General features: G+C 44.7%; 1 long non-coding RNA gene across 1 annotated transcript; it reads right to left on the bottom strand.

The window, feature by feature from the left end:
* Positions 1 to 1,226: 1,226 nt before the first annotated feature.
* On the bottom strand, positions 1,227 to 6,090 carry LOC125635408 (uncharacterized). Its single transcript, XR_012668183.1, has 3 exons — positions 5,860 to 6,090; positions 3,054 to 3,767; positions 1,227 to 2,281 (listed from the first exon to the last, which is right to left on the bottom strand). It is a non-coding gene; the product is annotated as an uncharacterized LOC125635408 (long non-coding RNA).
* Positions 6,091 to 26,072: the final 19,982 nt, after the last annotated feature.

Here is a 26,072-nt window from a genome sequence, read left to right as displayed (position 1 = left end):
TGCAGGCTCTGGGCTGGGGGTTTGGGGGCAGGAGGGGGTGTGGGGAGGGGGTGCAGGTTCTGGGCTGGGGCAGGGGATGGTGAGGGGTGCAGGGTCCAGGCTGAGGCAGGGGTGCAGGAGGAGGGGTCCTACCGCATTCCAGAGACACTGTTTGTGATGTTCCCTGCCACAGAGCGGGTGGATGTGTTTCCTTTAACCTTTCCCATTTTTCCTTATTCTTTTTAAAATTAATTGTTGATTAAATAACTTGCATTTGCTTTAACTTGTATGTAATGGCCAGTGGGTCAGAGAAGTGCCCAGTGCAGAGAGAGTACCCTGGAGTGGGGACACCCTAGCCCCTGTCCTAGGTGACCACAGCAGGATTGGGGGTCGAGCCCCCCAGGAATCCTGGGCCCAGCCTTGTTGGGGTTATGAGGACTCTGCCAGACAGGACAGTGGAAGGGGAGTCCTGAAAGGCAGGGAGGCCACTAGGTAAAGGAAGTGGGAGCGAGGACTCAGATCCTTTTGCTAGCCCACTTCACCGGGGTAGTGCAGAAGCCAGGAAAGTTCCCCACAATAGCGGAACTATTCCCCCACTTACATACACAATGGGTTAAGATGACCTAACTACAATGCTCAGGATGTGAAATTTTTCACATCCCTGAGCAATGTAGCTAGGTCAGACCTAAGTTTTAGGTGTAGGCCACGCCCTAGACTCCAAAGTTGCTCAGTCACTTTTTAAAATGTTACCAGTAATTGAACAGTATATAAAACTGATACAGGTACCAGGTATTTAACTAATCAAGCATGGTTTCTGGGAAAACTGTACTGCTGGTAGCCACTTGCTGTTGAGTAGATCTTGGTTTTGTCTGCGACTGACCATAATATGTTCCATATATTACATTTCTATTGGTTTCCCAAACTATTGGGCCAAATTCTGACCTCATTTAACCCCTGTGGAACTCTATTCCCTGTGAAAATTAGCTGCTAGTCTTACATTTGTTGGCTCTGTTTGAGTCAGTTTAAGGAGCTGTATGTTGGTTATTATCAATTGGCTACTGATTGTTGCTGTCTACCTATAGTTAAACATTTGCTGAATGAGACCTATAACTCATTTAATAAATGACTAATTAGCCACATTGGGGATTGTGGCGGTTCAATGACAAGACAGCACAGAGCTTTAAGCAAGCAGGCGAGCTGGTCTGCTAACGGGCTTCTGCCTGTCAGCTTTCCACCTTCCCCTTTATTCTTTCTCTCCCCCCGCGCATTGCATTCTCCAACAGATAAAAGGAATACACTGGCTTTGTTTAACATTCTTATTTACCAATTTCTATCTACCGCATTCCTTGCTCTCGGGCCTTGAGCCCAGTCCTGGGAGGCTTCCCATGGTTCATGTCATCTGGGCGAGATTCCAAGGTTCGTGCCCTTGAGAAGAGCTGTGTGTGCACAGCTCCTATACAACACTCCGGGTGTGCCCTGAATGTTGCCAAGCACATGAACCTTGTATGAATCCTACATCCCCTCCTTTTGTGTTTATTTGTGCTCGGCCATCTCATGGTAGCCATCAGTTTGCTTTTGCAAACCAATTAACTCCCGGACAGACGAGGTCATAACTCGTGGAGCCTGCCAGGGCGGTTCTCGACAAAGCCTTAACAAAAAGGAAATACATTGCACACAGCAACAGAAAAAAATGAGCTTAAGAAGGTAAAGTGTAATTGGCCGGGCCCCAATTAGCCATGCTAGAGTATTGGGAAGAGAGGTTCGTGTAAGCAGCGAGCATCATCTCATTTCCAGTTTCCTCAGGGTGATGACATACTGGAATAAGGCATGTACCTAACAGTTCCCCGGCTGCTACAGAATCAGATAAACAAAAGTGGGTAACATTTGCTATTGAAGCCAATATTTCCCATAGGTTATATGTCATTCGGGCCCGTAACGGAGGAAGCGCTCCCGAGCCAACCCCTACAGGAAATAGCAGGCACAAAAGGCATACAATCAATACAGAATTAGCAGTAATTTGGGTGAGAATTGCCACAAACAAAGTCTCAGGAGTCTCTGGCTGTTGGTTTGCTGCCAGTCTTCATTGAGCCGCGGCGACCAATGCTTTTACCGCTCCCCATGTCACGGGCTGGCTTGGGACGCTACGTCTCCTCCGTTTCCGTCCCGTTGTTGTCGACCCGGGAGGCACCGCGCTCTCCTCCAAGGTCAGCTGAAACTCCAGTATGCGGTTCGATAGCCCCTGGTGCCACGCCATGCTGCTTCAGTGCCGGTCGCACATACCAGGCCGGAACCCACAACGGTCCTGCAGGGAGAAACACAGCAGCATATCCCCAACCCCAAGTGATTAAAGGCACTGGGCCCAGCCATTGCGGATCGGGCAGCTAACGGTAATAGGCACGCGGTCTTTCCAGTACCTTGGACTTATGAAAACGCCAATCCGTGGGGGTCTGCTGATCTGTATTCAATGTTAAATTATTTAAAGTAAACAAAAGGATATGCATTTGTTGCTGAATGTCTCCTAAGGTTCGGAGACGCAGCTCCCCTTGTTTTAATTGTTTGTCGAGCAAGGTTTTTAGCGTGCGATTTGCACGTTCAACAATAGCTTGGCCTGTGGAATTATAAGGAATCCCGTGTTTGAGACGGACGTCCCATTGGGCACAAAAGGTGGAGAGGGCTGTGGAGCAATAGGCTGGGGCATTATCCGTTTGTAACTGGCTCGGGCGACCCATAACAGCAAAACAGGCTAGCAAATGGTGAATAACTTTGGGAGTGGCTTCTCCACGCTGTGGGGTCGCCCAGAGGAATCCCGAATAGGTATCAATGGAAACATGTAAAAACGAATAGGGGCGGAATTGTGGCACATGAGTGACATCCATTTGCCAGAGCTGATTCGCCGCGGTACCTCTGGGGTTAACGGCATAAGAAAAGGTAGGGGCAGCAGCGACACAGTGGGGGCAGGAACGAACAATAGAACGTGCATGATCAGCAGGAATGTGAAACTGTTGGGCCAAAACAGAGGCAGACTGATGAAAAAAGGCATGGCTTTCAATGGGGTCAGAAAAAAGGGAATTTACCTGACCATGTAACGCGCGATCAGCGCACGCATTGCCTTCAGTAAGTAGCCCAGGCAGAGCGGTATGACTGCGAATATGAGCAACAAAATAAGGGAAATTACGAGTGGTGAGGAGATACTGTAAGGACAAAAACAGGTGAAGAAGGTCCGCATCGACCTGAGGGGTAATAAGGGCAAGGGGTAAATGATCAATTACCTGATAAACATAATGCGTGTCCACGATCAAATTAAAGGGACAATCAGCAAAAAGTTGAAAGGCCAAAATAACAGCAGCTAGTTCCAAGGACTAGTAAAGCTCTCCAAGCGCTGTGCATGCAAATATTGTTGTACAAGTGAATGAAGTGCTTTCAGCTTTTCTAGGGGGAGGGGCCACTGGTCAATCCATACGGGCTCTAAGGATTGCCATACCAATGGTAATGCGGATGGCAAGGTGGGTGAGGGAGGATTTTGGGCCATTATATATTAATATCGAGGGTGGTGTCCAGCTTTGTAAGTAAGCCACGGCCCCAAATATTGAGGTGGACAGGGAGTACAAAAGGGCGGATTGTAGCAAGGGCACGGCCTCCTGGTTTAGAGACCGTGACCCAGGACAAACTTTGGCGCACGGGTTTGCTACCCCCGATCCCCCACAACTCTTTAGAAGGAACTGTTGGCCAACCGACCAGCCACTCCGGATCACGAATCACCGTAACGTCAGCTCCAGTGTCCACCAGCCCTGTAAAAGGAACATTATTTAAGAGAAGTGTTAACTGAGGTTTCGAGGGGCAGACCGACATTGTTAGAGCAACAAGTGGAGAGGACGTGTTGTGAGATGGCGACTGAGCCAGCGTCAATCCAAAGCTGTTCCCGCCCCGGGCTCGATCCTCTGCGGCTGGCACCTGATAGGGGACTAAAATCAATTGCGCAATTGACCGTCCACACGGGAGCGACTGCGGAAGATGGGTCCACACCTGAACCTTAATAACGCCATTGTAATCGTTGTCAATGACCCCTGGGATGACAAAAAAACCCTGTTTCCCAGCGTGTGAGCGAGAGAGAACCAGACCCACAAATCCGGCAGGGAGAGGTCCCGTCACCTGGGTAGGTATGGCGCAAACCTCCCCCGGAACCGAAAGTCAGCGTCCTTCTGCATAATCAAATCAAGCTCTGCACTTCCGGCAGTCGCCGACCTCATGGAGTCTATGGATTTTAAAGCAGAGGAACAGTTGTCTGAGTGGGAAACACCCCCGTTTGGCCCTGGGTTCGGGGGGAACCCCTCGTGCGGTTTCCCGACCCACTACGACACTGATTAGCCCAGTGATAGCCCTTCCGACACTTGGGGCACTTCTTTGAGGGGTGGGCGGGCGCCGTCGATGAGCGGCACTCCTGCTGAAAGTGACCCTCCTTACCACAGCGGTAACAACGCTTCCCCTCCTTTCCGCTTTTCCGCAGGGCGGCAGCCAGAACTCCAGCCTAATGGGCTTGGGTGCCGATGTTCTGGCACGCCCGCAGCATGTCTGACAGCTCTAGAATGCCAGCGGCTTGTGCTGCCTGGAGAGCACGGCGGCAATCCTCGTTCGCATTTTCAACCGCCATTTTTAACAGGATCTGCTGAGCTGCTGCAGGGCTATCCACCTGCCGGAGGATAGCCTCCTGCAATCTATTGGTAAAATCCATAAAGGACTCTGACGCACCCTGACGGATACTGGCAAAGCTTTTGGTAGGCTTGCCTGAATCCGGGACCTTCCGGAAAGCATGCTGGGCACAGGTGGAAATAATGGGGAAGACGGCCTGAGGGAGTTGAGACTGCAGCTGGACATAGCAAACTGGCCCTCTCCTGCCAAGTGCTCATAAATGATACCTTGCTCTCTATACACCTGGGCTTGGCGTTCCGCCATCTGCCGAAATTCACTAAGCCAAATAACATACTGACTAGGTGTCAGCATCATGCGCAACAGCGCCTTCCAGTCTTCAGGGACCAGAGAGTACCCAGAACCTAGCCCTTCAATGAGACCACGCACATACGTGCTAGTCAGACCGAATCTGCGAATCGCTTTCTTTACCTCTCTGATCACTGAGTAAGGCAAACTGACCCAGTTTGCAACCTGGTTGCCCTGGCCATCATCCTGCCAGGTCACCGGACAAACTGAGACCAGATCAGCCAGCTCCTCCGCTGTAATATCTGAGCGAGTCTTCGCTGCGTGAACCATTTGTTGCACCAGCGAAAGCCCCTGAGCAGATGTGGACGACCCCCCAGGGAACCCCGGAGCATGGGGACCCACGGGGGGATGGTAATCACACACCGGCTCCGGTGGGGAAGGCCAGGGAGGCGGTGGTAATAGAGGCACTGGGGGCAAAGCAGGGGGAGGGATGGTTGCAGGAGTGGACGGGGTGGCGAGATCGGCAGCCCCTCTGTTGGTGTGGGAGAGGGCCTTTCCGAGGCGACACACTGTGTCGCATCGCTACGAGGGGGGACGGCTGCAGGAGTGGACGGGGGTGGCGAGAGCATCAGCCCCGCGAGGGAGGGCCTGTCCGAAGCGACACACTGTATCGCGTCGCGGCAGAGGTGCCAGGCATGTAAAGCCTGCACAGGTGCCCGAGGCCCCTTGTGCAATGTCTGGCCCAACCGCTCCCAGTCCGCTAGCTTAAGGGTTCCAGCTTCAGGGTACCACGGGCATTGGGCACTCACCTCCTGTAGCAGGAGAGTGAGTTCTCGAGTGGGACAGTCATGCTGAGCCTTACACAGCAAATACTGTAGCTCACAGCGGTGTTGCACTTGCAAAGCAGAGAGGGAGCTTTCCATACTTACCACAATGAAAAATACTCACCGGGATCCGCGAAGCGGATGAGTGACGCGTCTGAAACCCTTGCTGGGCGAGGTGAGTGCTGAGGGCCCCACGTTTGGGCGCCAGTTGTGGCGGTTCAATGACAAGACAGCACAGAGCTTTAAGCAAGCAAGCGAGCTGGTCTGCTAACGGGCTTCTGCCTGTCAGCTTTCCACCTTCCCCTTTATTCTTTCTCTCCCCCCGCGCATTACATTCTCCAACAGATAAAAGGAATACACTGGCTTTACCAATTTCTATCTACCGCATTCCTTGCTTTCGGGCCTTGAGCCCAGTCCTGGGAGGCTTCCCGCGGTTCCTGTCATCTGGGCGAGATTCCAAGGTTCATGCCCTTGAGAGGAGCCGTGTGTGCACAGCTCCTATACAACACTCCGGGTGTGCCCTGAATGTTGCCAAGCACATGAACCTTGTATGAATCCTACAGGGGATAAAGGAGTTTACTTTTCTCACCAGAGTCAGTGTAATTCATAAGGGAACATTTCATGTCAGAAGATGTTTCTGATTTTGGAAAAGAGGAAGGAAATAGGGCCCTCTTGTTTACTTGGGCTAAGGATTTGGTCTGAGACAGGTAAGGAGTTCACAGATTGTAAAAGATAATGTATTGGTGAGTTTAAAACATTGTGCATTTGGTAAATATATTAGATTTGATTCTGGCCTCGCTTACCTCAGTGTAAATTGGGAATCACTCTATTGCAGTCAGTGGAATTAGACTGATGTAAAACTGACAAGTGAAAGAAAATCAAACCCATTATTTACAGCTGGATTCTGAAATCTCATGAATAAGTCAGATGGAAGTAATTGAAAACAGATTTAAGGTTTTAGTCACAAAACCTCCATCAATGAATGAGCTATTGCGGAGTACCTCATTCTCAGAACGCTTCGTTTTTCTTTAGAAAGTCTGTGTGAATTTTGGGTTAATGCCTCAGCCTCATCTAATCACACTAGTTCTTTTAATACCATGAGACCAGCTTGCATGCCCACATCCCAGCGTCAGAACCCATCCCACTATGAATGACACAGTGATGAACACAGCATGCCTTTGAGTCAGATCCCTGTGTTTTCCAACTCCACCCAGGGATCTAGCAGGACGCTGGTTGCTGCCGTTTCAATTAGAAATTTCCAATACATTGTATTTGAATTAATATTTAATATTTTAAAATTATTCTATACTGTCAGGATTTTGCACAGGTATCTGAACTGTTAGATTTGTTAATAATCTCACAATGCAGAGAGTTAGCATGGTCGAGTGAACTGGGCATGGGATGAGATTAAGAACTCCTGAGATCTGATCCCATTTCTGCCACTGACTTGCTATGGGTCCCACCCGAGAAGTCAATAGGCTTAGGATCAGGCCCTGAGTGACTGTGTCCAAATGTTGCTGGTGTCATTCCAATGAAGTCAGTGGGGTTACACCGTGGATTAATTTGGCCCAGATTGGTTATTCTTTCTCACCTGAAAAAAGGGGGTAACTGGACTTGCTTGCCTCGTAACAGTGTTGTGGTTCACTAGTTAATGGTTGTACTATGTTCTGAAGATGTAAGGCACTATGGGATGGAGCATTGGACTGGGGCTCAGGGGACCTGGATTCTTTCCCCGCTCTGCTACTGGCCTCCTCGGTGACTTTGGCAGGTCATGTTTCCTTTCTGTGCTTCAGTTTCCCCACTGTAAAAATGGGGATAATGATACTGACGTACTTTGAGATCTACTGATGAAAATAACTATGTAGGAGCTAGATATTATTTAATTGGTTATTATTTAGAAAGGGCATATAAATACATTAAAGTGTGCATTTCTAAAGCAATGTAAGGGCAGAGGCAGACTAAAGATGCATTTATATTCATATAAATAACAGGGCCCTGTTCATTCCTGGCTTAACTCCACTGGCTTTCATGGAATTATTCTGGTGATGAATTAGGCCCATTGTTTGCTTTTTAAAAGTGTCACATGTGACTTTACGGAAATGGGGTTCCCTACCCATTCCAATGGTTCAGAAAGTATAGGGATAAAGGTGGGGTCAGCTACAGCCTCATCTCCACCCTGAAGAAGATGAACTGAAGTAGACGGGAAGGAATTTATGGCTTATTTATGTATTAAATAAATATATAATACATGTGCCAAGCTGTCTTGCAGTGGCTCAAGAACGTGAGTACCAACGTCACGGCAGACTGCTATGAACCAGAGTGCCAATGAGTTACAATCTTAAGGTTGAAAGGTAATACAAAGTTCTATAATAAGCAAGTTCTTTAGGGTTCACCCGGGCTAAACAGCAAGGGATCTCTTGCTTGTGCTTAGAAACTTGCCCCCCAGAGTCCAAGCAGCACAAAAATGCAGTTCCTTCTTGTTAGAGACTTCTCTTCCCCACTTCTGCTTAGAGCTGCAAACTCAGCTGATGGGAGGAAATCACTTGCAAGACCCATCTCCGGGGGAAGGAAGGGGAATAAACAACAAAGTATTTTGTCCTCTTTAATGTTCCATTCTAGTCCGTCTGGTGTCAAAGGAATACCTTCTGTGGGAGATCAGCATTTCACACTGGTTAAGTTATCTCTCCTGTCTGGTGATTTACACAGGCTTGGGCTTCACTACCACTCGTGGAGGTGGTTTTATTATGTTGACAAAAGCTCTCTCCTAGAGGCATAGAGAGGCTACACAAGCGATCTTATAGCAGCCCAGCAGAATGGTACAGCTATACAGCTGTAAGCTTGCTGCTGTAGACGGGGCTACAGTTACAGAGGCCTACAATGCGAATGTTCAAATATTACCTTACAAAGAAGGGACTGAGATGTTATAAGTGAGATTAATGGATGCAGCAATGCACAAGCATTCAGTAAAACCTAAACACTAAATACATTCTTATAATCCTAATACCTACTTTAACAATAGTAACACACAGGTTACTTATTCCAGCTATATATTTGTCTATGTGTTCAACTCTGATATGGAGACTTTGGCATGAGCTAGTACCTGGTCTGCCAGCATCATAACATGTTTATCGTGTCAGTCAGCACATGTACAATATACTTTGTTAATCATACAAAACACAGGTAAAACAAAAATCATAGGTAACAGGCTGAACCAATGTCAGGTAAAGGACCTAAAACCCCATTTAAAGCGTTCAGTTAAAATTGACTCACTTGAAAAACTCCAGTCTTCTCCAACCCACCCAAAAGCCTGGGCAGCTAGATAGGACCTGAGTTTGTTAAGGGCACACGAAAGCCTATCAGACTAGGAAAGAATAGCTGTAAGTAGATGAAGTGTGGCCTGTTCTCCCTTGGAACCAATTATAAGACAAATCCTCCATGGAAAGTCGTGGTTTAATTACGAAGAGGGTTCTTAGTTCTGGTTCTGAGGTTCGGTTCTCTTATGGTTTTCCCCAATGTTCCATTGAGATGTGTAGGGTTTATGCCCTAGTGGGAACAAACCGGGGAGGTTGCTCTCAAACTCCATGGGTATGCACAGAGCTACTGAATATAGAAGGACTGTTATGTGGCAATTCCTGAACCTCTGCTTAGGCTCTGAGTCTTCTGCAGCTCTCCAATGGAGCCATGCTGCCAAGGAATCCAAGGCAGCAGTGTGAAGTGGCCATTCATATTAACAGGTTGTTCACTCTGAAAGAAGACTCTGTGCAGGGATTGGGGGTGGCCTTGCTACTGCAAACCCATCGTGGCAGAGGTTGATGGCAAGGGCCATCATACACTGTCCTCTTCTCAAATGGATAACTCCTCCCTCCTCCAGGATGGACCATGGCCTGTTTAAACCTGTAAGCAGCAATCTGGGGAATTGAGAGGCCCCAGTCTGCTTAAAGAGGAGTGATGATGCCCTCAGCAAAGAGCGCTTGTGGATGCTCATTGCCGCTACCCTCCCTAACAGAGGAAGGGCTATGGCATAAGGCAGGTCCACAGGGAGCCTCCATTTAGGAATGTGCCTGTGGCCCTGGAATGACTAAAATTTGGCTCTGCTGCTTCTTGCCCACACCTATCTGACTCCTCTCCATCTGTCGATCTTGGATCTAGTCTGCTCCCAAGCTAAAGGAGGAATAGTCTCTAAAATAGTCTTGTGGATAGGGAGGAAGCAGTAGAAGTGATATATCTTGGCTTTAGTAAGGCTTTTGATACTTTCTCACATGATGACAGGTTTCAGAGTAGCAGCCGTGTTAGTCTGTATTTGCAAAAAGAAAAGGAGTACTTGTGGCCCCTTAGAGACTAACAAATTTGTTTGTCTCTAAGGTGCCACAAGTACTCCTTTTCTTTTTTCTCACATGACTTTCTCATAAACAAACTAGAGAAATATAGTCTAGACCTATGTTCCCCAATGACCAGTCTGTGGACCAGTCCCCGTCCATGGTAGCCTCCTTGCTGGTCCCTGAGATTTCCCTGACACAGTTTAGGAAGGTAGCAAGCCAGTCCCTGGTATCTAAAATGTTGAGAAACACTAGTCTAAACAAACATATTATAAGGTGTGTGCAAAACTGGCTGGAAAATCCATATGCAGTAGTTATCAATGGTTCACAATCAAACTGGAAGGGCTTATGAAGTGGGGTCCTGAAGGGATCTTTTCTGTGTCAGGTTCTATTCAATATCTTCATAAACAATTTAGATAATGGCATAGAAAGTACATGGATGATACCAACATGGGAGGGGTGGTGAGTGCTTTGGAGGATAGGATTAGAATTCAAAATGATCTTGACAAACTGGAGAAATGGTCTGAATTAAACTGGATGAAATTCAATAAGGACAAATGCAAAACACTATATTTAGGAAGGAATAATCAACTGCATAAATACAAAATGGGAGATGACTGCCTAGGAAGGAGTACTGCAGAAAAATATCGGAGGGTTATAGCAGATCGCAAACTAAATATGAGTCAACAAGTTTTTTGGATGTATTAGTAGGAGTGTGATAAGCAAAATATGAGAAGTAATTCTTCCACTCTACTCAGGACTGATAACGCTTCAACTGGAGCATTGTGTCCACTTCTGGGCACCATACTTCAGGAAAGATGTGGACAAATTGGAGACATTCCAGAGGAAAGCAACAAAAATGATTAAAGGTCTAAAAAACGTGACCTATGAGCATGGGTGGCCGATGACCCAATCTTTAAAAAAGGGAAGAAGGAGGATCCTGGGAACTACAGGCCAGTCAGCCTCACCTCAGTCCCCGGAAAAATCATGGAGCAGGTCCTCAAAGAATCAATCCTGAAGCACTTACATGAGAGGAAAGTGATCAGGAACAGTCAGCATGGATTCACCAAGGGAAGGTCATGCCTGACTAATCTAATCGCCTTCTATGATGAGATTACTGGTTCTGTGGATGAAGGGAAAGCAGTGGATGTATTGTTTCTTGACTTTAGCAAAGCTTTTGACACGGTCTCCCACAGTATTCTTGTCAGCAAGTTAAAGAAGTATGGGCTGGATGAATGCACTGTAAGGTGGGTAGAAAGTTGGCTAGATTGTCGGGCTCAACGGGTAGTGATCAATGGCTCCATGTCTAGTTGGCAGCCGGTGTCAAGTGGAGTGCCCCAGGGGTCGGTCCTGGGGCCGGTTTTGTTCAATATCTTCATAAATGATCTGGAGGATGGTGTGGATTGCACTCTCAGCAAATTTGCGGATGATACTAAACTGGGAGGAGTGGTAGATATGCTGGAGGGCAGCGATAGGATACAGATGGACCTAGACAAATTGGAGGATTGGGCCAAAAGAAATCTGATGAGGTTCAATAAGGATAAGTGCAGGGTCCTGCACTTAGGACGGAAGAACCCAATGCACATCTACAGGCTAGGGACCGAATGGCTAGGCAGCAGTTCTGCGGAAAAGGACCTAGGGGTGACAGTGGACGAGAAGCTGGATATGAGTCAGCAGTGTGCCCTTGTAGCCAAGAAGGCCAACGGCATTTTGGGATGTATAAGTAGGGGCATAGCGAGCAGATCGAGGGACGTGATCGTTCCCCTCTATTCGACATTGGTGAGGCCTCATCTGGAGTACTGTGTCCAGTTTTGGGCCCCACACTACAAGAAGGATGTGGAGAAATTGGAGAGAGTCCAGCGAAGGGCAACAAAAATGATTAGGGGTCTGGAACACATGACTTATAAGGAGAGGCTGAGGGAACTGGGATTGTTTAGTCTGCAGAAGAGAAGAATGAGAGGGGATTTGATAGCTGCTTTCAACTACCTGAGAGGTGGTTCCAGAGAGGATGGTTCTAGACTATTCTCAGTGGTAGAAGAGGACAGGACAAGGAGTAATGGTCTCAAGTTTCAGTGGGGGAGGTTTAGGTTGGATATTAGGAAAAACTTTTTCACTAGGAGGGTGGTGAAACACTGGAATGCGTTACCTAGGAAGGTGGTAGAATCTCCTTCCTTAGAAGTTTTTAAGGTCAGGCTTGACAAAGCCCTGGCTGGGATGATTTAATTGGGGATTGGTCCTGCTTTGAGCAGGGGGTTGGACTAGATGACCTCCTGAGGTCCCTTCCAACCCTGATATTCTATGATTCTATGATTCTATGACCTGGCCGTTGAGGGAGGTTAGCCTCCGGCTCCTCTCCTTTTGTCCCCTTTCCCCCACTGGAGCCCAGAGCACCCCCACCTTGGCCCCCGGCTTAAATTGCAGCAAGGGAGATTTAGGTTAGACCAGGGGTGGCCAAACTTACTTGCCGAGCCACATATGACAATGTTCAGCAGTTCAAGAGCTAGGGCACACCTGCTGGGGCTTCTGCCCTCAGGGCTTGAGCCCTGCTCCTGCTGAAGCCCCAAGCCCTGGCAGGCATGCTCCATGGGGATGAAGCCCTGAGCCCCCCTCCCCACTTGGCAGAAGCCCCTACCCCACCACTCCATTGCAAAGCAGAGGTCCTGAGCTTCCTCCTCCCCCCCCCCCAAGTCTGGTAGTTGGAGACAGTGGGGTGAGCGTGGGGGGCTCCACAAGCTGCGCTTTAACTGTAAAAGAGCAGCATGTGGCTTGTGAGTCACAGTTTGGCCACCCCTGGGCTAGATGTTTGGAAAAAGTTCCTAATTGTCAGGGTAGTTAAGCACTGGAACAAATTACCTAGGGAGACTGTGGAATCTCCATCACTGGAGGTTTTTAAAGAACAGGTTAAACAAATACCTGCCAGGGATGGTCTAGCTAATTCTTAATCCTGCCACCATAGACTAGATGACCTATCAAGGTCCCTTCTAGTTCCACATTTATATGATTCTAAGAGGTGGCTGACTTACCCTTCCCTTTATATTAATGACAGAAGGGTAACCACCTCTCTGTATACAGTGCTATAAAATCCCTCCTGGCCAGAGGCAAAACACTTTCACCTGTAAAGGGTTAAGAAGCTAAAGTAACCTCACTGGCACCTGCCCCAAAATGACCAATGAAGGGACAAGATACTTTCAAATCAGGGGGGGGGGGGAAGACAAAGGGTCTCTGTGTGTTGTTTTTGCCAGGAGCAGATCAGGAATGCAGCCTTCTAACTCCTGTTAAGTTAGTAAATAACCTAGCTAGAAAATGCTTTAGATTTCCTTTTGTTTAATGGCTGGTAAAATAAGCTGTGCTGGAGGGAATGTATATTCCTGTTTTTGTGTCTTTTTGTAACTTAAGGTTTTGCCTAGAGGGATTCTCTATGTTTTGAATCTGATTACCCTGTAAGGTATTTACCATCCTGATTTTACAGAGGTGATTCTTTTACCATTTCTTTAATTAAAATTCTTCTTTTAAGAACCTGATTGATTTTTCATTGTTCTTAAGATCCAAGGGTTTGGGTCTGTGTTCACCTGTATCAATTGGTGACGATTATTATCAAGCCTTCCCCAGGAAAGGGGGTGTAGTGCTTGGGGGATATTTTGGGGGAAGACGTCTCCAAATGGTCTCTTTCCTTGTTCTTTGTTTAAAACGCTTGGTGGTGGCAGCATACGGTTCAAGGACAAGGCAAAGTTTGTACCTTGGGGAAGTTTTTAACCTAAGCTGGTAAGAATAAGCTTAAGGGGTCTTTCATGCAGGTCCCCACATCTGTAACCTAGAGTTCAGAGTGGGGAAGGAACCTTGATGCCTTCCTTTCCGAGAGGCAAGGTGGGTGAGGTAATATCTTTTATTGGGTCAACTTCTGTTGGTGAAAGCTTTTCTTCGGCTCTGTGTACCTTGAAAGCTTGTCTCTTTCACCAACAGAAGTTGGTCCAATAGAAGATATTACCTCACCCATCTTGTCTCTCTAATATCCTGGGACCGACATGACTACCACTATGCAAACTACCTACCTCTCTGTACAGGCCAGGGGAGACCTATGCATTGATCTGGAGTCTAATGGGCCCCAATGTAGTAAGTTTGTTTTTTACTGACCCATGCAAAAGTTGGAGGGGGGGATGGTAATTCATCCTTTCCCCCTATTTTCCCTCTTTTTTTTTTTAAGAAAAGGAGAAATATATATTTAAACAGCATGCTTTTTAGAACAGAACAGTAATTCCCCACTGGATGTAATACTGAGTGGGATGGATATTTTTTAATTATCAGCATTTTTAAATTTAATTTTTATTCTCGTTAATGTCTAACAAACTGTTTTTATATCTGTCTTTTTAGTGGAGGGTAGGGTGTGCTGAGGAAAGATTCTGAATCTCTTAAATACAGCAATTCAGGAAATAAATAATTATACTACTGCTGCTGGCACCTAAACAGGTGCTAGGCACCTCCCAAAATAGAAATATGAAATTATCCCTGTCCTATCGAGTTTACAAATTAAGAGCCAGATTCCTCAATTCTGTTCTAGTCTACTCTATATAAATTCTTATGTCCCCCTCATCACTGTAGTAGCTGAGTAACATCACACATGATGTAGTGAGGGGCAAACAATATAGTAGAAAGGAAGTGGTGTAGGAAAGATCGAGAGTAATGCTGCCTGGTTTTTAAATAAAAATAGGATTTTCACAGAAGTACCCTCCATTTCTAGAGTTCTCCGTGTGGTATGTGAGTTTTGTGTAAACCCTACATGTCAAAGATGATAATTCTTAGTATTGAGCATCCCGGATGCTAGTGTTTATATTACACAAACTTTCATTGAGCAAATGATGCAAAATTCAGAACTTAATATTTTCTTTACATACCACACATACATAGCAAGCCTTCTGCCTTTACTACTTATCTTTAAAATAATGTGTTTCAACTCAAAATGAACAGAATTCTATGGCCAAAAATAAATAAAATAAAAACTGTGGTTATACAAGCTATTTTTTTTCTAATCAAAAATAGAAGACAGGATACTAAAGACGTATGACTGTGGTGGAAGCATTAGGCTATTGTCATGTTTTGAGGAGATGTCTGGTGATTCTGAAGTACATATCAGGAGGAAAATGTATATTCATACATCTCTGAAAAGCTCTTCTGACTAATTCAGGGCAGGGTCCTGCTAAGAGTTACTGCTGCATGGATTTTTATCCTGAGTGTAGACTTACTGAATTAATTAAATTATGGTGAAACCATGTGAAGGAATAAAGATGTATGCACGCCTAACTGTTGGTAGGTAGGATCATACAACACTGAACTTTTTTTTTAAAAAAAACCTTCAGAATTAGCCTAGGTTAAAGATTAAACATTTTGGTCACATGTGGGGAACGTCCATACTAGTACATAGTGTTAAAAACCTTGAGTTAATTGGCAATCAATTAATACCGGGTAAAAAGTCTAGTGAATACAAGGCCTATTATTGTAAACTCTGGCACTGGGACCATACCTTTCTTTGCTATGTACAGTGCCATGCACACAAATAGCACTTAAGAAATATTAATAAATAGGCGGAAATAATTAAGTTTCCTAATATAAATCTGTTTTTCAACTACTCTAGCTGGGAAATATTTCTCTAGTAACCCTACATATAGAAAGCTGAGTAATCTGAGCTTTAAAGTATGGTGGAAAGTATCTGAAAAGTAACTCTTTAAAAATGGCATAATGTGGAGCCCATCTTTATCATCTCTTAGAAGTTTCTATATCACATTAGTTTGGCATAATATTTTTTTTCTGTAGTATCACCAGCTTACCCTGGGATTCAAACATCAAAATAACGTCTCTCTTTCACATTCATTATAACCAAATTAGGTATATTCAAGCTTAGGTAAAGTGAAATTTGTGTGTACCTGTAAAATATACCTTAGGAGGGTATTCTGAGCATCTACAGACATGAATGTTTGAAAGGCTGGAAAGATTTAGAACAATGCTAGACCACTAGACCAAAGTGCAACGGAGGCTCAAATGGTGAGCTAAAAAGGATGTGGTTTGTTCTATAGAAGGACACAAAAGGGTGAGTGGACAGAAAAGTGGGCTGGCTGAATGTAACAAGGTAACAAAAAGGAGTTATAATGTAGCAAAAGGAAATGGCTGAGACCTAAACAAGTGAAAAAGACTGCAAATTGGAGAAAATAGATATAGAAGAAACAATATAACTGAAGAGACTTCTATTGAGCTTATTGTACTTGGTTTTTAAGGATGTTAAGCTCTCTGTGGTTTTTAGCAAGAGAGATGGAGGGAGAGAAAGCAATCATTTTAAAGGTGTTACAGTTTATTCTGATACCTCCCACAGTTCTCAGAGTAGTAATCACCTCACATCTTCTGAAGGACAGCTGTGTGTGGCTCGAAAACTTGTTTCTTTCACCAACAAAAGTTGGTTCCATAAATGATATTACCTCACCCACCTTGTCTCCTACCAAACCAGAAACAGATTATTTGACTAAAACCAAAAGACCATCTGAGGCCTAGTGAGTTAACACGAGTTATGTCTTAAGTGTTCCAGTTAACCGGATCCGTTTTCACACACACAAACCTGTCACTAGTTTGTAGTGGTGGCAATAACAGGAGTTGACTGGTATGTGGTGGGGTTGGGGGTTTATAGGGCACACCTCAAGTGAGCTTCCCTCAAGAGACACTTACTCCAATTTTTTGTAGTATGGATTCAAGCTCATGCCATAACAATCAAGGGTTGCTATTACTTCAGTGTCTTTCCAGAACCCTCACACACACACCTGCCACCCCAGAGCCTTTACAGAGAATGGAGGTAAAGAAAAAGTTGTGGTGAAAGAGAAAAGGATTTGAAAACTTCTGTTTCAGTTATAGTGGGGTGGTATCACCACTAGAGTTAAATTTGAGACTAATTTATTTTTTAACGTAGGATTTTTCTAAGTGCTCTAAAATTGACCTTCTTTCTTTGTGTTGCTGTAGCACCTAGGAGCCCCAGTCATGGACCAGGATGCCACTTTGCTAGGCACTGTACAAACAGAACAAAAAGTTAGTCCCTGTCCCAAACAAATTACAACCTAAGTATAAAAGCTGGTCTATGCTGGGAATTTACATTGGCAAAGCTATGTCTATCAGGGGTGTGAAAAATCCACGCCTCTAAGGGACGTAGCTATGCCAACCTGCCCCTGGTATAGATCATGCTAGGCTGATGAAAGATTTCTTCCATTGACCTAGCTACCACCTCTTGGGGAGGAGGTTTACCCAAACCGTGCTGCTGTTGTGTTTTAAGTGTAAACATACCCTAAGGCCCTGTCTACACTAGCACTTCTGTCAGCAAAACTTTTCTCACTCATGGATGTGGGGGAAAAAACAAAAACAAACCCTAAGCGAGATAAGTTTTGCCGGATAAATGCTTGTGTGTACCATGCTATGTTGGCAGGAGACACTCTCCCACCAACATAGCTATCACTGCTCGTTGAGCTGGTTTTATTATGTCAAAGGAGAGCTTTGTCCCATCGGCATAATGCAGCCACATGAGTGATCTTACAGCAGCATGCTGTATTGGTACAACTGTGCCACTGTCAGCTTGTAAGTGTAGACATGGCCTAAGACAAGAGACAACAAATGGATAAAGAGAGTCTGAGGAGTGAGTACAAGTGAACAGTAAGACAGTATTAGTTAGTGTGATAGGCAGAGATCTCAGCAAGCCAACAGCCTTACCATTGTTAAGATTTTTGTAGGCATCATGGCAAAGGAGAGTTTTGAGGAGGGACTTGAAGGTGGATAATGAGGTGGCTTTGTGACTGTTTACAGGGATCTCCTCCCAAGCATGGGGGCAGTGAAAAACTGCTTACTTGAAAATGTAACAAGTGGGTGATGGAAGCTGGCATCATGCGCTGGCTGTAGGCAGGAATAGACCTTACTTGGACTGCCTTAATAGGTAATGTACCTTATGGGGATCCAGGGTAGTGTTCTTGAGATGGAACCATAGAGCCCCCTTAAAAAAATCACATCATCAAAATTGTATGCTTCTTCTCCCTCCTCTCCTCTTTCCCCATCTCCCCCATACAACTGGAGCTCCAACTATGGCTCAGGTCCTCCTTTAAATTAAATTTAAATTGCTATCGCCCACTTGGGCTTGATTTCAGCTAGTGTCCTGCACCCACTGCTCCTTTGGGGAACAAATATTTTAAAAGTTATTCAGGGTAAAAGTTGACTCTACAGCGTGGCTCAAGTCAAGATGATGAGACAGAGAAAGTAACTGGTGCAGGAGCAGCAGGACTGGTGCTCAGCTGCAAACTCGTATTTACTGACAGCCTGACGCCAGAATAACTGGACAGCTCAACATAGAATCATAGGACTGGAATGGACCTTGAGAGGTCATCTAGTCCAGTCCCCTGCACTCATGGCAGGACTAAGGATTATCTTGACCATCCCTCACATGTGTTTGTCTAACCTGCTCTTAAAAATCTCCAGTGATGGAGATTCCACAACCTCCCTAGGCAATTTGACCTGCTAACGCTGTTGAACTGAACTGTACTATGAGTTTGAGTCTTGCACTTGGCAGCTTTCTGGTTGTTTTCCTCCAGGAGTCCTTTTGAAAATTTTCCCTGAGAACATAGATTCTGGTTTAAGAATTGATATTTCCAAGTGATTTAAAAAGTCCACATTCAGGCTCAGATTTTACTTCAGAAGTATTGTCAGAAAAACAGCATTAATTAAATAGAGGGAAGATGAAATAGTCCAGTACAACATTTCTCAATTGTAGCCACCATGGCTGCATGTGGCCACCAGGGGGTTTTCTTGTGGCCATGACAGCCTCCTAGGCAGAGATGGGGAAGGGGGCAAAGCAGTGGCTCTGTGCTTCAGCCTCCCCTCCTCAGCTTCATCTGTGGGGCTCTGGGGATGGGCTTTATTCCCCCTCCAGTTCAGCCAGAGGCTCCGGCTCTGTGCTTTAGCCCAGGGTGGCACAGCTTAAGCAGTGCCAGCCTTGCCAGGTGCCATGGTCAAGAGGCAAGGAGCGGGGTGCGAGGCCGCGGAAGGGAGCTCAAGGCAATTGGGTGGAAGCCAGGGGGGTGATGATGCTCCAGGGGCAATGGGGGGCCCAGGGGATCTATTGGGGACTCAGGGGGAGGCAGCGGGGGCCAGAGGCGATTGGTGAGAGGTTGTGGGAGGCAGCGGGGGCCAGGGGCACCAAAATACAACTGTACATTATTAGTAGTATTGAGGCTTCAAAAAGTCCTTACATAAATTATAATTTGGACATGTAAGTAACTGCAACTCTCACCAATGTTAGCCTTTGCCAGCCAACCCAGCTGTGGAATGTCATACTGCTTTCCAGTAACCTGTGAGTTCATGTCTCTCTCCTGCGATTAACACACATGGTGGTCCCCCTGCTCTCCCACATCTGGCTCCATAGGGGAGAAAGCAGTAGATGGGAACTTTCTGTCTAATCATAAATTGAGTCTCAGCCCAGTGGATGGGATCCTGCTCATATGCTTCCTAATGTTGCTCTGTTGAGTTCTGTCCCAGATATCAGCAGCACAGTGCTCATAGTCCATGCCTCAAATCAGAAAGTATGGACAGAGACTGTTTTTCCTGATTTACAATCTAAAAATAAACAGGTAATGTTATTTAAAAAATCCTGGGGGAGGTGGTGACAGTTATGTAGATATAACTGAAATGATTAAAAATGATCAAAAGAGTTATTCATCCTTTACGGTCTCATCTACAGATCCTCAGACAGTAAAATGAACTAATTAATCCATCACATGCCTTGTCTACACTGGAATTTCAGCTACTGGTGTAGCTGCACCAGTGCAAACCCCTTGTGTAGACATAACTTACACGGATGCTTTGAGATGTGTACCAGTGTAAACTGTATCTGTGCTAGGGGTTTGCACTGGTGCAGCTTACATTGCATGGCTGAGATCCCAGTATAGATAAGATCTTAAAAATGAATGATCATTTACTCAGCCTAGAAGGGAGTTGACCCTCTGCTAGCTTAGGAATTTCAGATCTGCAACTTCAGGTTTTGTACAGCATCAAACAGACTGTCAGTGCTCAATAATAAATATTAAGCCAGAAAACTATTCCATATTTACATGCTCAACCTTAATCCAAATGAAAGGCACATTCTGCTAGACAAGTACAATAGCTGGATGCTGATGCTGCAACAACAACAGGTAAATTACAGTCAATTATAACTGTTACTCAAAGTGCTGGGGGTTTTTTGTGGCAAAGGGGTTCTAAAGAAATGTCAGAAACTAGAAAAAACTTTAGTCACATGGCCCTTTCTAAAACAGTCATTGCAAACCTCAAAGATTCGTCCCTTGTATTGCTATAGAGTAAAAAAAAAGTGGTGCACAAACCACAATGAACATTTTAAAATGATAATCTAACCTAAAAGACAATGTTTGTAATCCTTTTTCACCCTTGTTAAAATGTAAAATTAAATTGTGTTGTAATGCTACTGCCCATTAATATCAGGGGCAGAGTTATTGGTGCAAGCTGAGGTCATTTGGTAGGGGTTTCTCAGATACAGCCCCCACAATAAGGAGCTGATCTTAATAATCAACATGCTCTAAAATTCACATACATAGAGAGATTGTATTTAAAAGTGGTATACCACTGAAGGAGCTGGAGTAGCGTACATTTGTAGTGCAAATTGGGAGTCATTTGGTTAGGAGTTCCAGAGATACGGCCCTCTCCAAAATATGCTGCTTATAATTTTCAAAATGCACTAAAATCCATATGCTCATGACAATTTCTTTAAAATCTAGTATGTTGCAACAGAGTCTACAGCAGGCGTTATGGTCAAGTGTTCACAAGATGTAGCCCCTCCCACCAAAACAGGCCTTTTTTATCATTTGCAGATTCTTGTAACTTTTTTTGGTGCAGAGCTAGGGAAAAAAACTGGAGCGTTGACTTTTCTTAAATTTATACCACTGGGCTGTCCCTGAATGCAGCTATTGAACGGTACCAAGGACCAGATTAGAAATATTTAAGAAGTTATTGCACTACAAACACTTTAGAACCTCTGCTGACAGAGACTGAGAATGTAGAAAGGTATTGCTTCCTCAGAAACTCTTTTGTGAGAGGCTCACACTGAGCAGTTTGTTCACTGGGTGGCTTAAGAGAACAAGTGTTGTCTCTTGACCCAAAGGCCAACAAGAACAGGAGGACGTGTGGCACCTTGGAGACTAAAATTTATTTGAGCATAAGTTTTCGTGGGCTACAGCCCACTTCATCGGATGCACTCTGCATCCGATGAAGTGGGCTGTAGCCCACGAAAGCTTATGCTCAAATAAATTTGTTAGTCTCTAAGGTGCCACAAGTACTCCTGTTCTTTTTGCGGATGCAGACTAACACAGCTGCTACTCTGAAACTTAAGGACAAGGAGTTCCAGTCCTCCACTCAAGTGATTTGTGTACGGTGCACATTAGTACTCTCAACCTGCCTTTCTGCCCAGTGTCTGGGACCACAATGGAGCTGCTTTCGTTCACTTTTGTGATAGTTCAGAACCCAGCCCCTCCCACCCCCCATTTTATCCAACCATCTGCACGAGTCCCACCCTGGGACAGTGTGGTGGATAGTACTGTGTTGGGGGTATGAAGCCTGGATGGTGGAATGGGACTGGGATGATATGGGAGGGACTAGTTGCCACATTGAAAATTGCACAAGATAGATCAGTGCAAGAGTCCCAGAATCATTTCACTGCTGGGATAGGCTCAGTGAACTCAGGCTGTGCAGCACAAGGCACAATGGCTGGGTTTAGGCATGTTTGGTGCCTGGTGCAGGCACACAGATCTGAGATCAGGGTGTGGAACTGAGAACAGGAACTGCTTTAGAACACCCATTGAAATGACTGGAGCAGGTCACAGCCTCACCCAGTTTTTTGACCAAATCTTTGGGAAGAGTTGGGTTTCCAGAAATACAGATTTCCTACAGTCCTTTGAGGAATAAGGGATTGTCATCAAAGGGGCAGCTGAGAGCTCCACTCTGGGAGATCTGAAGTGGGAGAGCAGAACCATAAAGGGTGAAAGTTGTGCATCTTTCCCTGCAGTGACATATTGGGCATGGGGTAGGGAGTGGAGCCATTTTTTCTCTCCCTCCCTTCAAATTCTTCTCCCAACAGTTCCTCCCTATGGCTGATCCACTAGCTCTGCTCCTTTCAATCCCCACACTCATCCATGCTGATCAACACTTATGGCCTGATTCTGCTCCTATGTGGTTTTAGACTTTGTGGCTCCATTGACTTCAATTATACCATGCAACATATAGAGAAAGAACATAACATAAGAATGGTCATACAGGGTAAGACTAGTGGTCCATCTAGGCCAGTACCCCGTTTTCTGACAGTAGCTGGTGACAGATTCATCAGAGGGAATGAACAGAACAGGGCAATTATAGAATGTTCCATCTCCTGTCATATCACCTCACCGTTTACCCCTTTTTCCAGTTCATTTATGAACATGTTGAACAGCACTGGTCCCAGTACAGACACCTGCGGGGCCCCTGCTATTTATCTCTCTCCATTGTGAAAACTGAATATTTATTCCTACCCTTTGTTTCCTGTCTTTTAACCAGTTACTGATCCATGAGAGGACCTTCCCTCTTATCCCATGACTGTTTTCTTTCCTTAAAGCTTTTGATGGTGGACTTTCAGAAAGCCTTTGACAAGAACCAAGTGCACTATATCCACTGGATCCCCCTTATCCATATGTTTGTTGACATCCTCAAAGAATTCTAATAGATTGGTGAGGCATGATTTTCCTTTACAAAAGCTGTGTTGACTATTCCCCAACATATCATGTTCATCTATATGTCTGATAATTCTGTGATTTACTATAATTTCAACCACTTTGCCTGAGCCTGAAGTTAGGCTTACCAGCCTGTAATTGCCCAGATTGCTCTGGAGCCTTTTTTAAGAATCGGCATTACATTAGCAATCCTCCAGTCATCTAGTACAGAGGCTGATTTAAGCGATACATTATATACCACAATTAGTAGTTCTGCAATTTCATATTTGAGTTCCTTCAGAACTCTTGGGTGAATATCATCTTGTCCTGGTGACTTATTACTGTTTAATTTATCAATTTGTTCCAAAACCTCTTCTACTGATACCTCAGTCTGGGACACTTCCTCAAACTTGTCACCTAAAAAGAATGGCTCAGGTGTGTGAATCTCTCTGACATCCTCTGTAGTGAAGACAGATGCAAAGGATTTTGACTTCAGTGGAATGACTTTAGTGTGAGTAGAAGGAGATTCAACTGGATGTTTCTGTTAAAATTATGCTAACAGCTAATATTGATAGTTAAGGCTAGGATTTTCAAAGTGACCTAATGGAGCTAGAAACACAAATCCCATTGTAAGGCAAAGGCCTCTGGGGACTTAACTTCCTTAGGCCTCTTTAAAAATACCAGCCTAAATTGTCATAAATAGGTTTTACAGTTCACACCCATTGAGATGAATGGGGCAGTTTACAGCTCACTTAGAGCCTGATCAAATTTCCTTTAAAGTCAATGAAAAAAGAAAAGGAGGACTTGTGGCACTTTAGAGACTAACAAATTCATGCATCCGATGAAGTGAGCTGTAGCTCACGAAAGCTTATGCTCAAATAAATTTGTTAGTCTCTAAGGTACCACAAGTACTCCTTTTCTTTTTGTAAATTCAGTGCGACTGTTTCTATTCACCTCAGTGGGTATTGGCTCACAGTGGTTTTCTCTTTGTAGAGGTAAGGTTCCAATCCTGCTTGAAGCAAAACTGTCATTGAATCCTACTTCAACACGGTGTCTAGTCGCTTTGGAGAACATTCCTTCCTTCCTTCCTTCCTTCCTTCCTTCCCATAAAAGCTAGGAACTGACTTTAAAATTCAGAACCTTGATCTGGTTTTGGGGCTGGATTAGTATGCCAAATTGATCACATCTCACCCACAGGCAAGGGGTTTGACACTTATGATCATTTAGGCAGGCCAGCTCATAATATCAATGCAATAATTGGTTAATTACACCAGGCAAAGTATAGCGATATCTGAGTGGATCACTTCCCTTCCAAAAAAGATGGATTTTTAAAGTGAGGTAACTAGCGTGGGTAGACAAGTCTATTTTAGAAAACATTCTGATGTAGATACAGCTGTGTACATTTTCCTAATGAAGACCCAACCAGGGTAGAAATAGCAATGAGTTGTTTTGCTACCCAATGAAATATATAAAGAAATAAGGTAAATATGTATATATGTTTTCCTTCTATTACTGGGTGAAGCAAGGGGGAGTCATCAGAACCTTGAGAAATCCCTCTGTCTCTCCTCATTCCTCTTTTCCTTCAAGGAAGCATTATAGCACACAGGAGAGATGTTTGTGATTCCTTCTAATGAATACTTGTAGAGGGAACTTGTAGAGGTATTTAACTGTAGTTAAAATTATCTCCTCAAATAGTCTGCAAAAAGAAAAAAAAACAGTTGACATTCTAAAAACTGCTCAGTTCCTTCAATATGCCTGATATTGGACTAAATGTCCATCTTTTGGGATTTAAAAAATAATCTGAGCAAGGCAACAGGGAATGTGTATTTAAATTTGACTCTTTGTATGTTTGCAAGTGTGATTGTCTGGCACATCAATGACAAACCTTTGACTGTACAGCCCGACAAAGTGTAGGTGGAGCTGATTGTTTGTAAAACAAATGCAAATTATAATGTCATTTATTTTCAGGGTAGCTAATCATTGAGGCTGGCACTTCAATACATTATATTGATACAGTACTTATGCAAAGCAAGAACTGTGCAAAAAAATTCAGCACATGTTCAGTAGTGTTATACAAATTCTCAGCTTCTAACCAGACACTTCCTAAAGTAGCATGCTGTGAATCATATTTTTGGACAAGCTTCCGTGCTACTGAAGGATTATCAATAAGGCCCAGTCTTTCTGTATATGCATTAAAAACAGCCAAACAGTTCAGGTGCTTAGTTCAGAGACCTGAAGAATTTGGAGAGATTGTACTCCATTGCTCAAGCACAGCACACTTCAGAGCTTCCATTCCCACTCCGAAGGACATCCTACTCTTTGGCCTTGTCCACTAAAAGTAGATGCACTGGTGCAGCCCCCTAACACAGATACACACTGCATTGGTGTAAACCATGATCTTTATCAGTGCAGCTCACTCTCAGTTCAAACCCCATCCATTCCTACTAACATGCCCATCATGCCCTATCAATGGTCCCCCTTCATTCATATTTCACCTCACAACACCCTTTATTGGAGACACAAGCCCCCTGCAGACAAGGACCACAGGAGTTCAGTTGAACTCTGAGCTTGAATTTTACTACACTATAGATCTTTGAGCCCTAAGGAAAACCACAAATTTGTTTATTCTGAATCCTTGGGGACTATCCACACTAGACTCTGAAAATGTGGTATCACCTCATGTTAACTGGCAATTGATTGAATCAAGAGTAATCAAACTCTAGTATAGACATTTGTATCTTCTGAGCAGTGAGTCATCTTTTGGCAATCCTCTGAGATTGTGAAGATGCACACAATGCGAACAGTGATTTTTTTGTTGGGCGGGGGGCAGGGGGAGAAAGGAGCTATAGCTCATCTGTTCAGAACCTCTGTTCAGTTTGTGTGTAGCTTGGTAGAAAATGTTAGCTTGACCTCAATGGCACCTTACCAACATCCAGTCCCAGCTGAACAATTTTGGTTATTATGTAAATTGGATAGTAAGCATAACTAACCTAATACCAACTGTACAATATCAAGAGTCCCAGAGGGACCAGCTAAAATTAATAATAATAATAATTAATGAATCATTAATAAAAGAATTGGACTAGTCCCTGAAGTCTTCATTCAAGGAAGACTCCTGATGAAGTAAATGAGAGTTTTGCCTCTGTAAGGACTAAGGCCATGTCTACACTACAAACTTATTTTGATGCAAGTTATGTCGGCATAAAGCCGCCATAGTTAGTACATCACTTGTGCACGTAGTTGCTTGGCTCCTTTTATTGGCGTTGCAC

The sequence above is a fragment of the Caretta caretta genome, chromosome 4 (assembly GCF_965140235.1).
Source record: "Caretta caretta isolate rCarCar2 chromosome 4, rCarCar1.hap1, whole genome shotgun sequence".
Taxonomy (NCBI): domain Eukaryota; kingdom Metazoa; phylum Chordata; order Testudines; family Cheloniidae; genus Caretta; species Caretta caretta.
The sequence above is the reverse complement of the archived record's forward strand: the minus strand, read 5'-3'. Positions and strand labels throughout refer to the sequence as shown.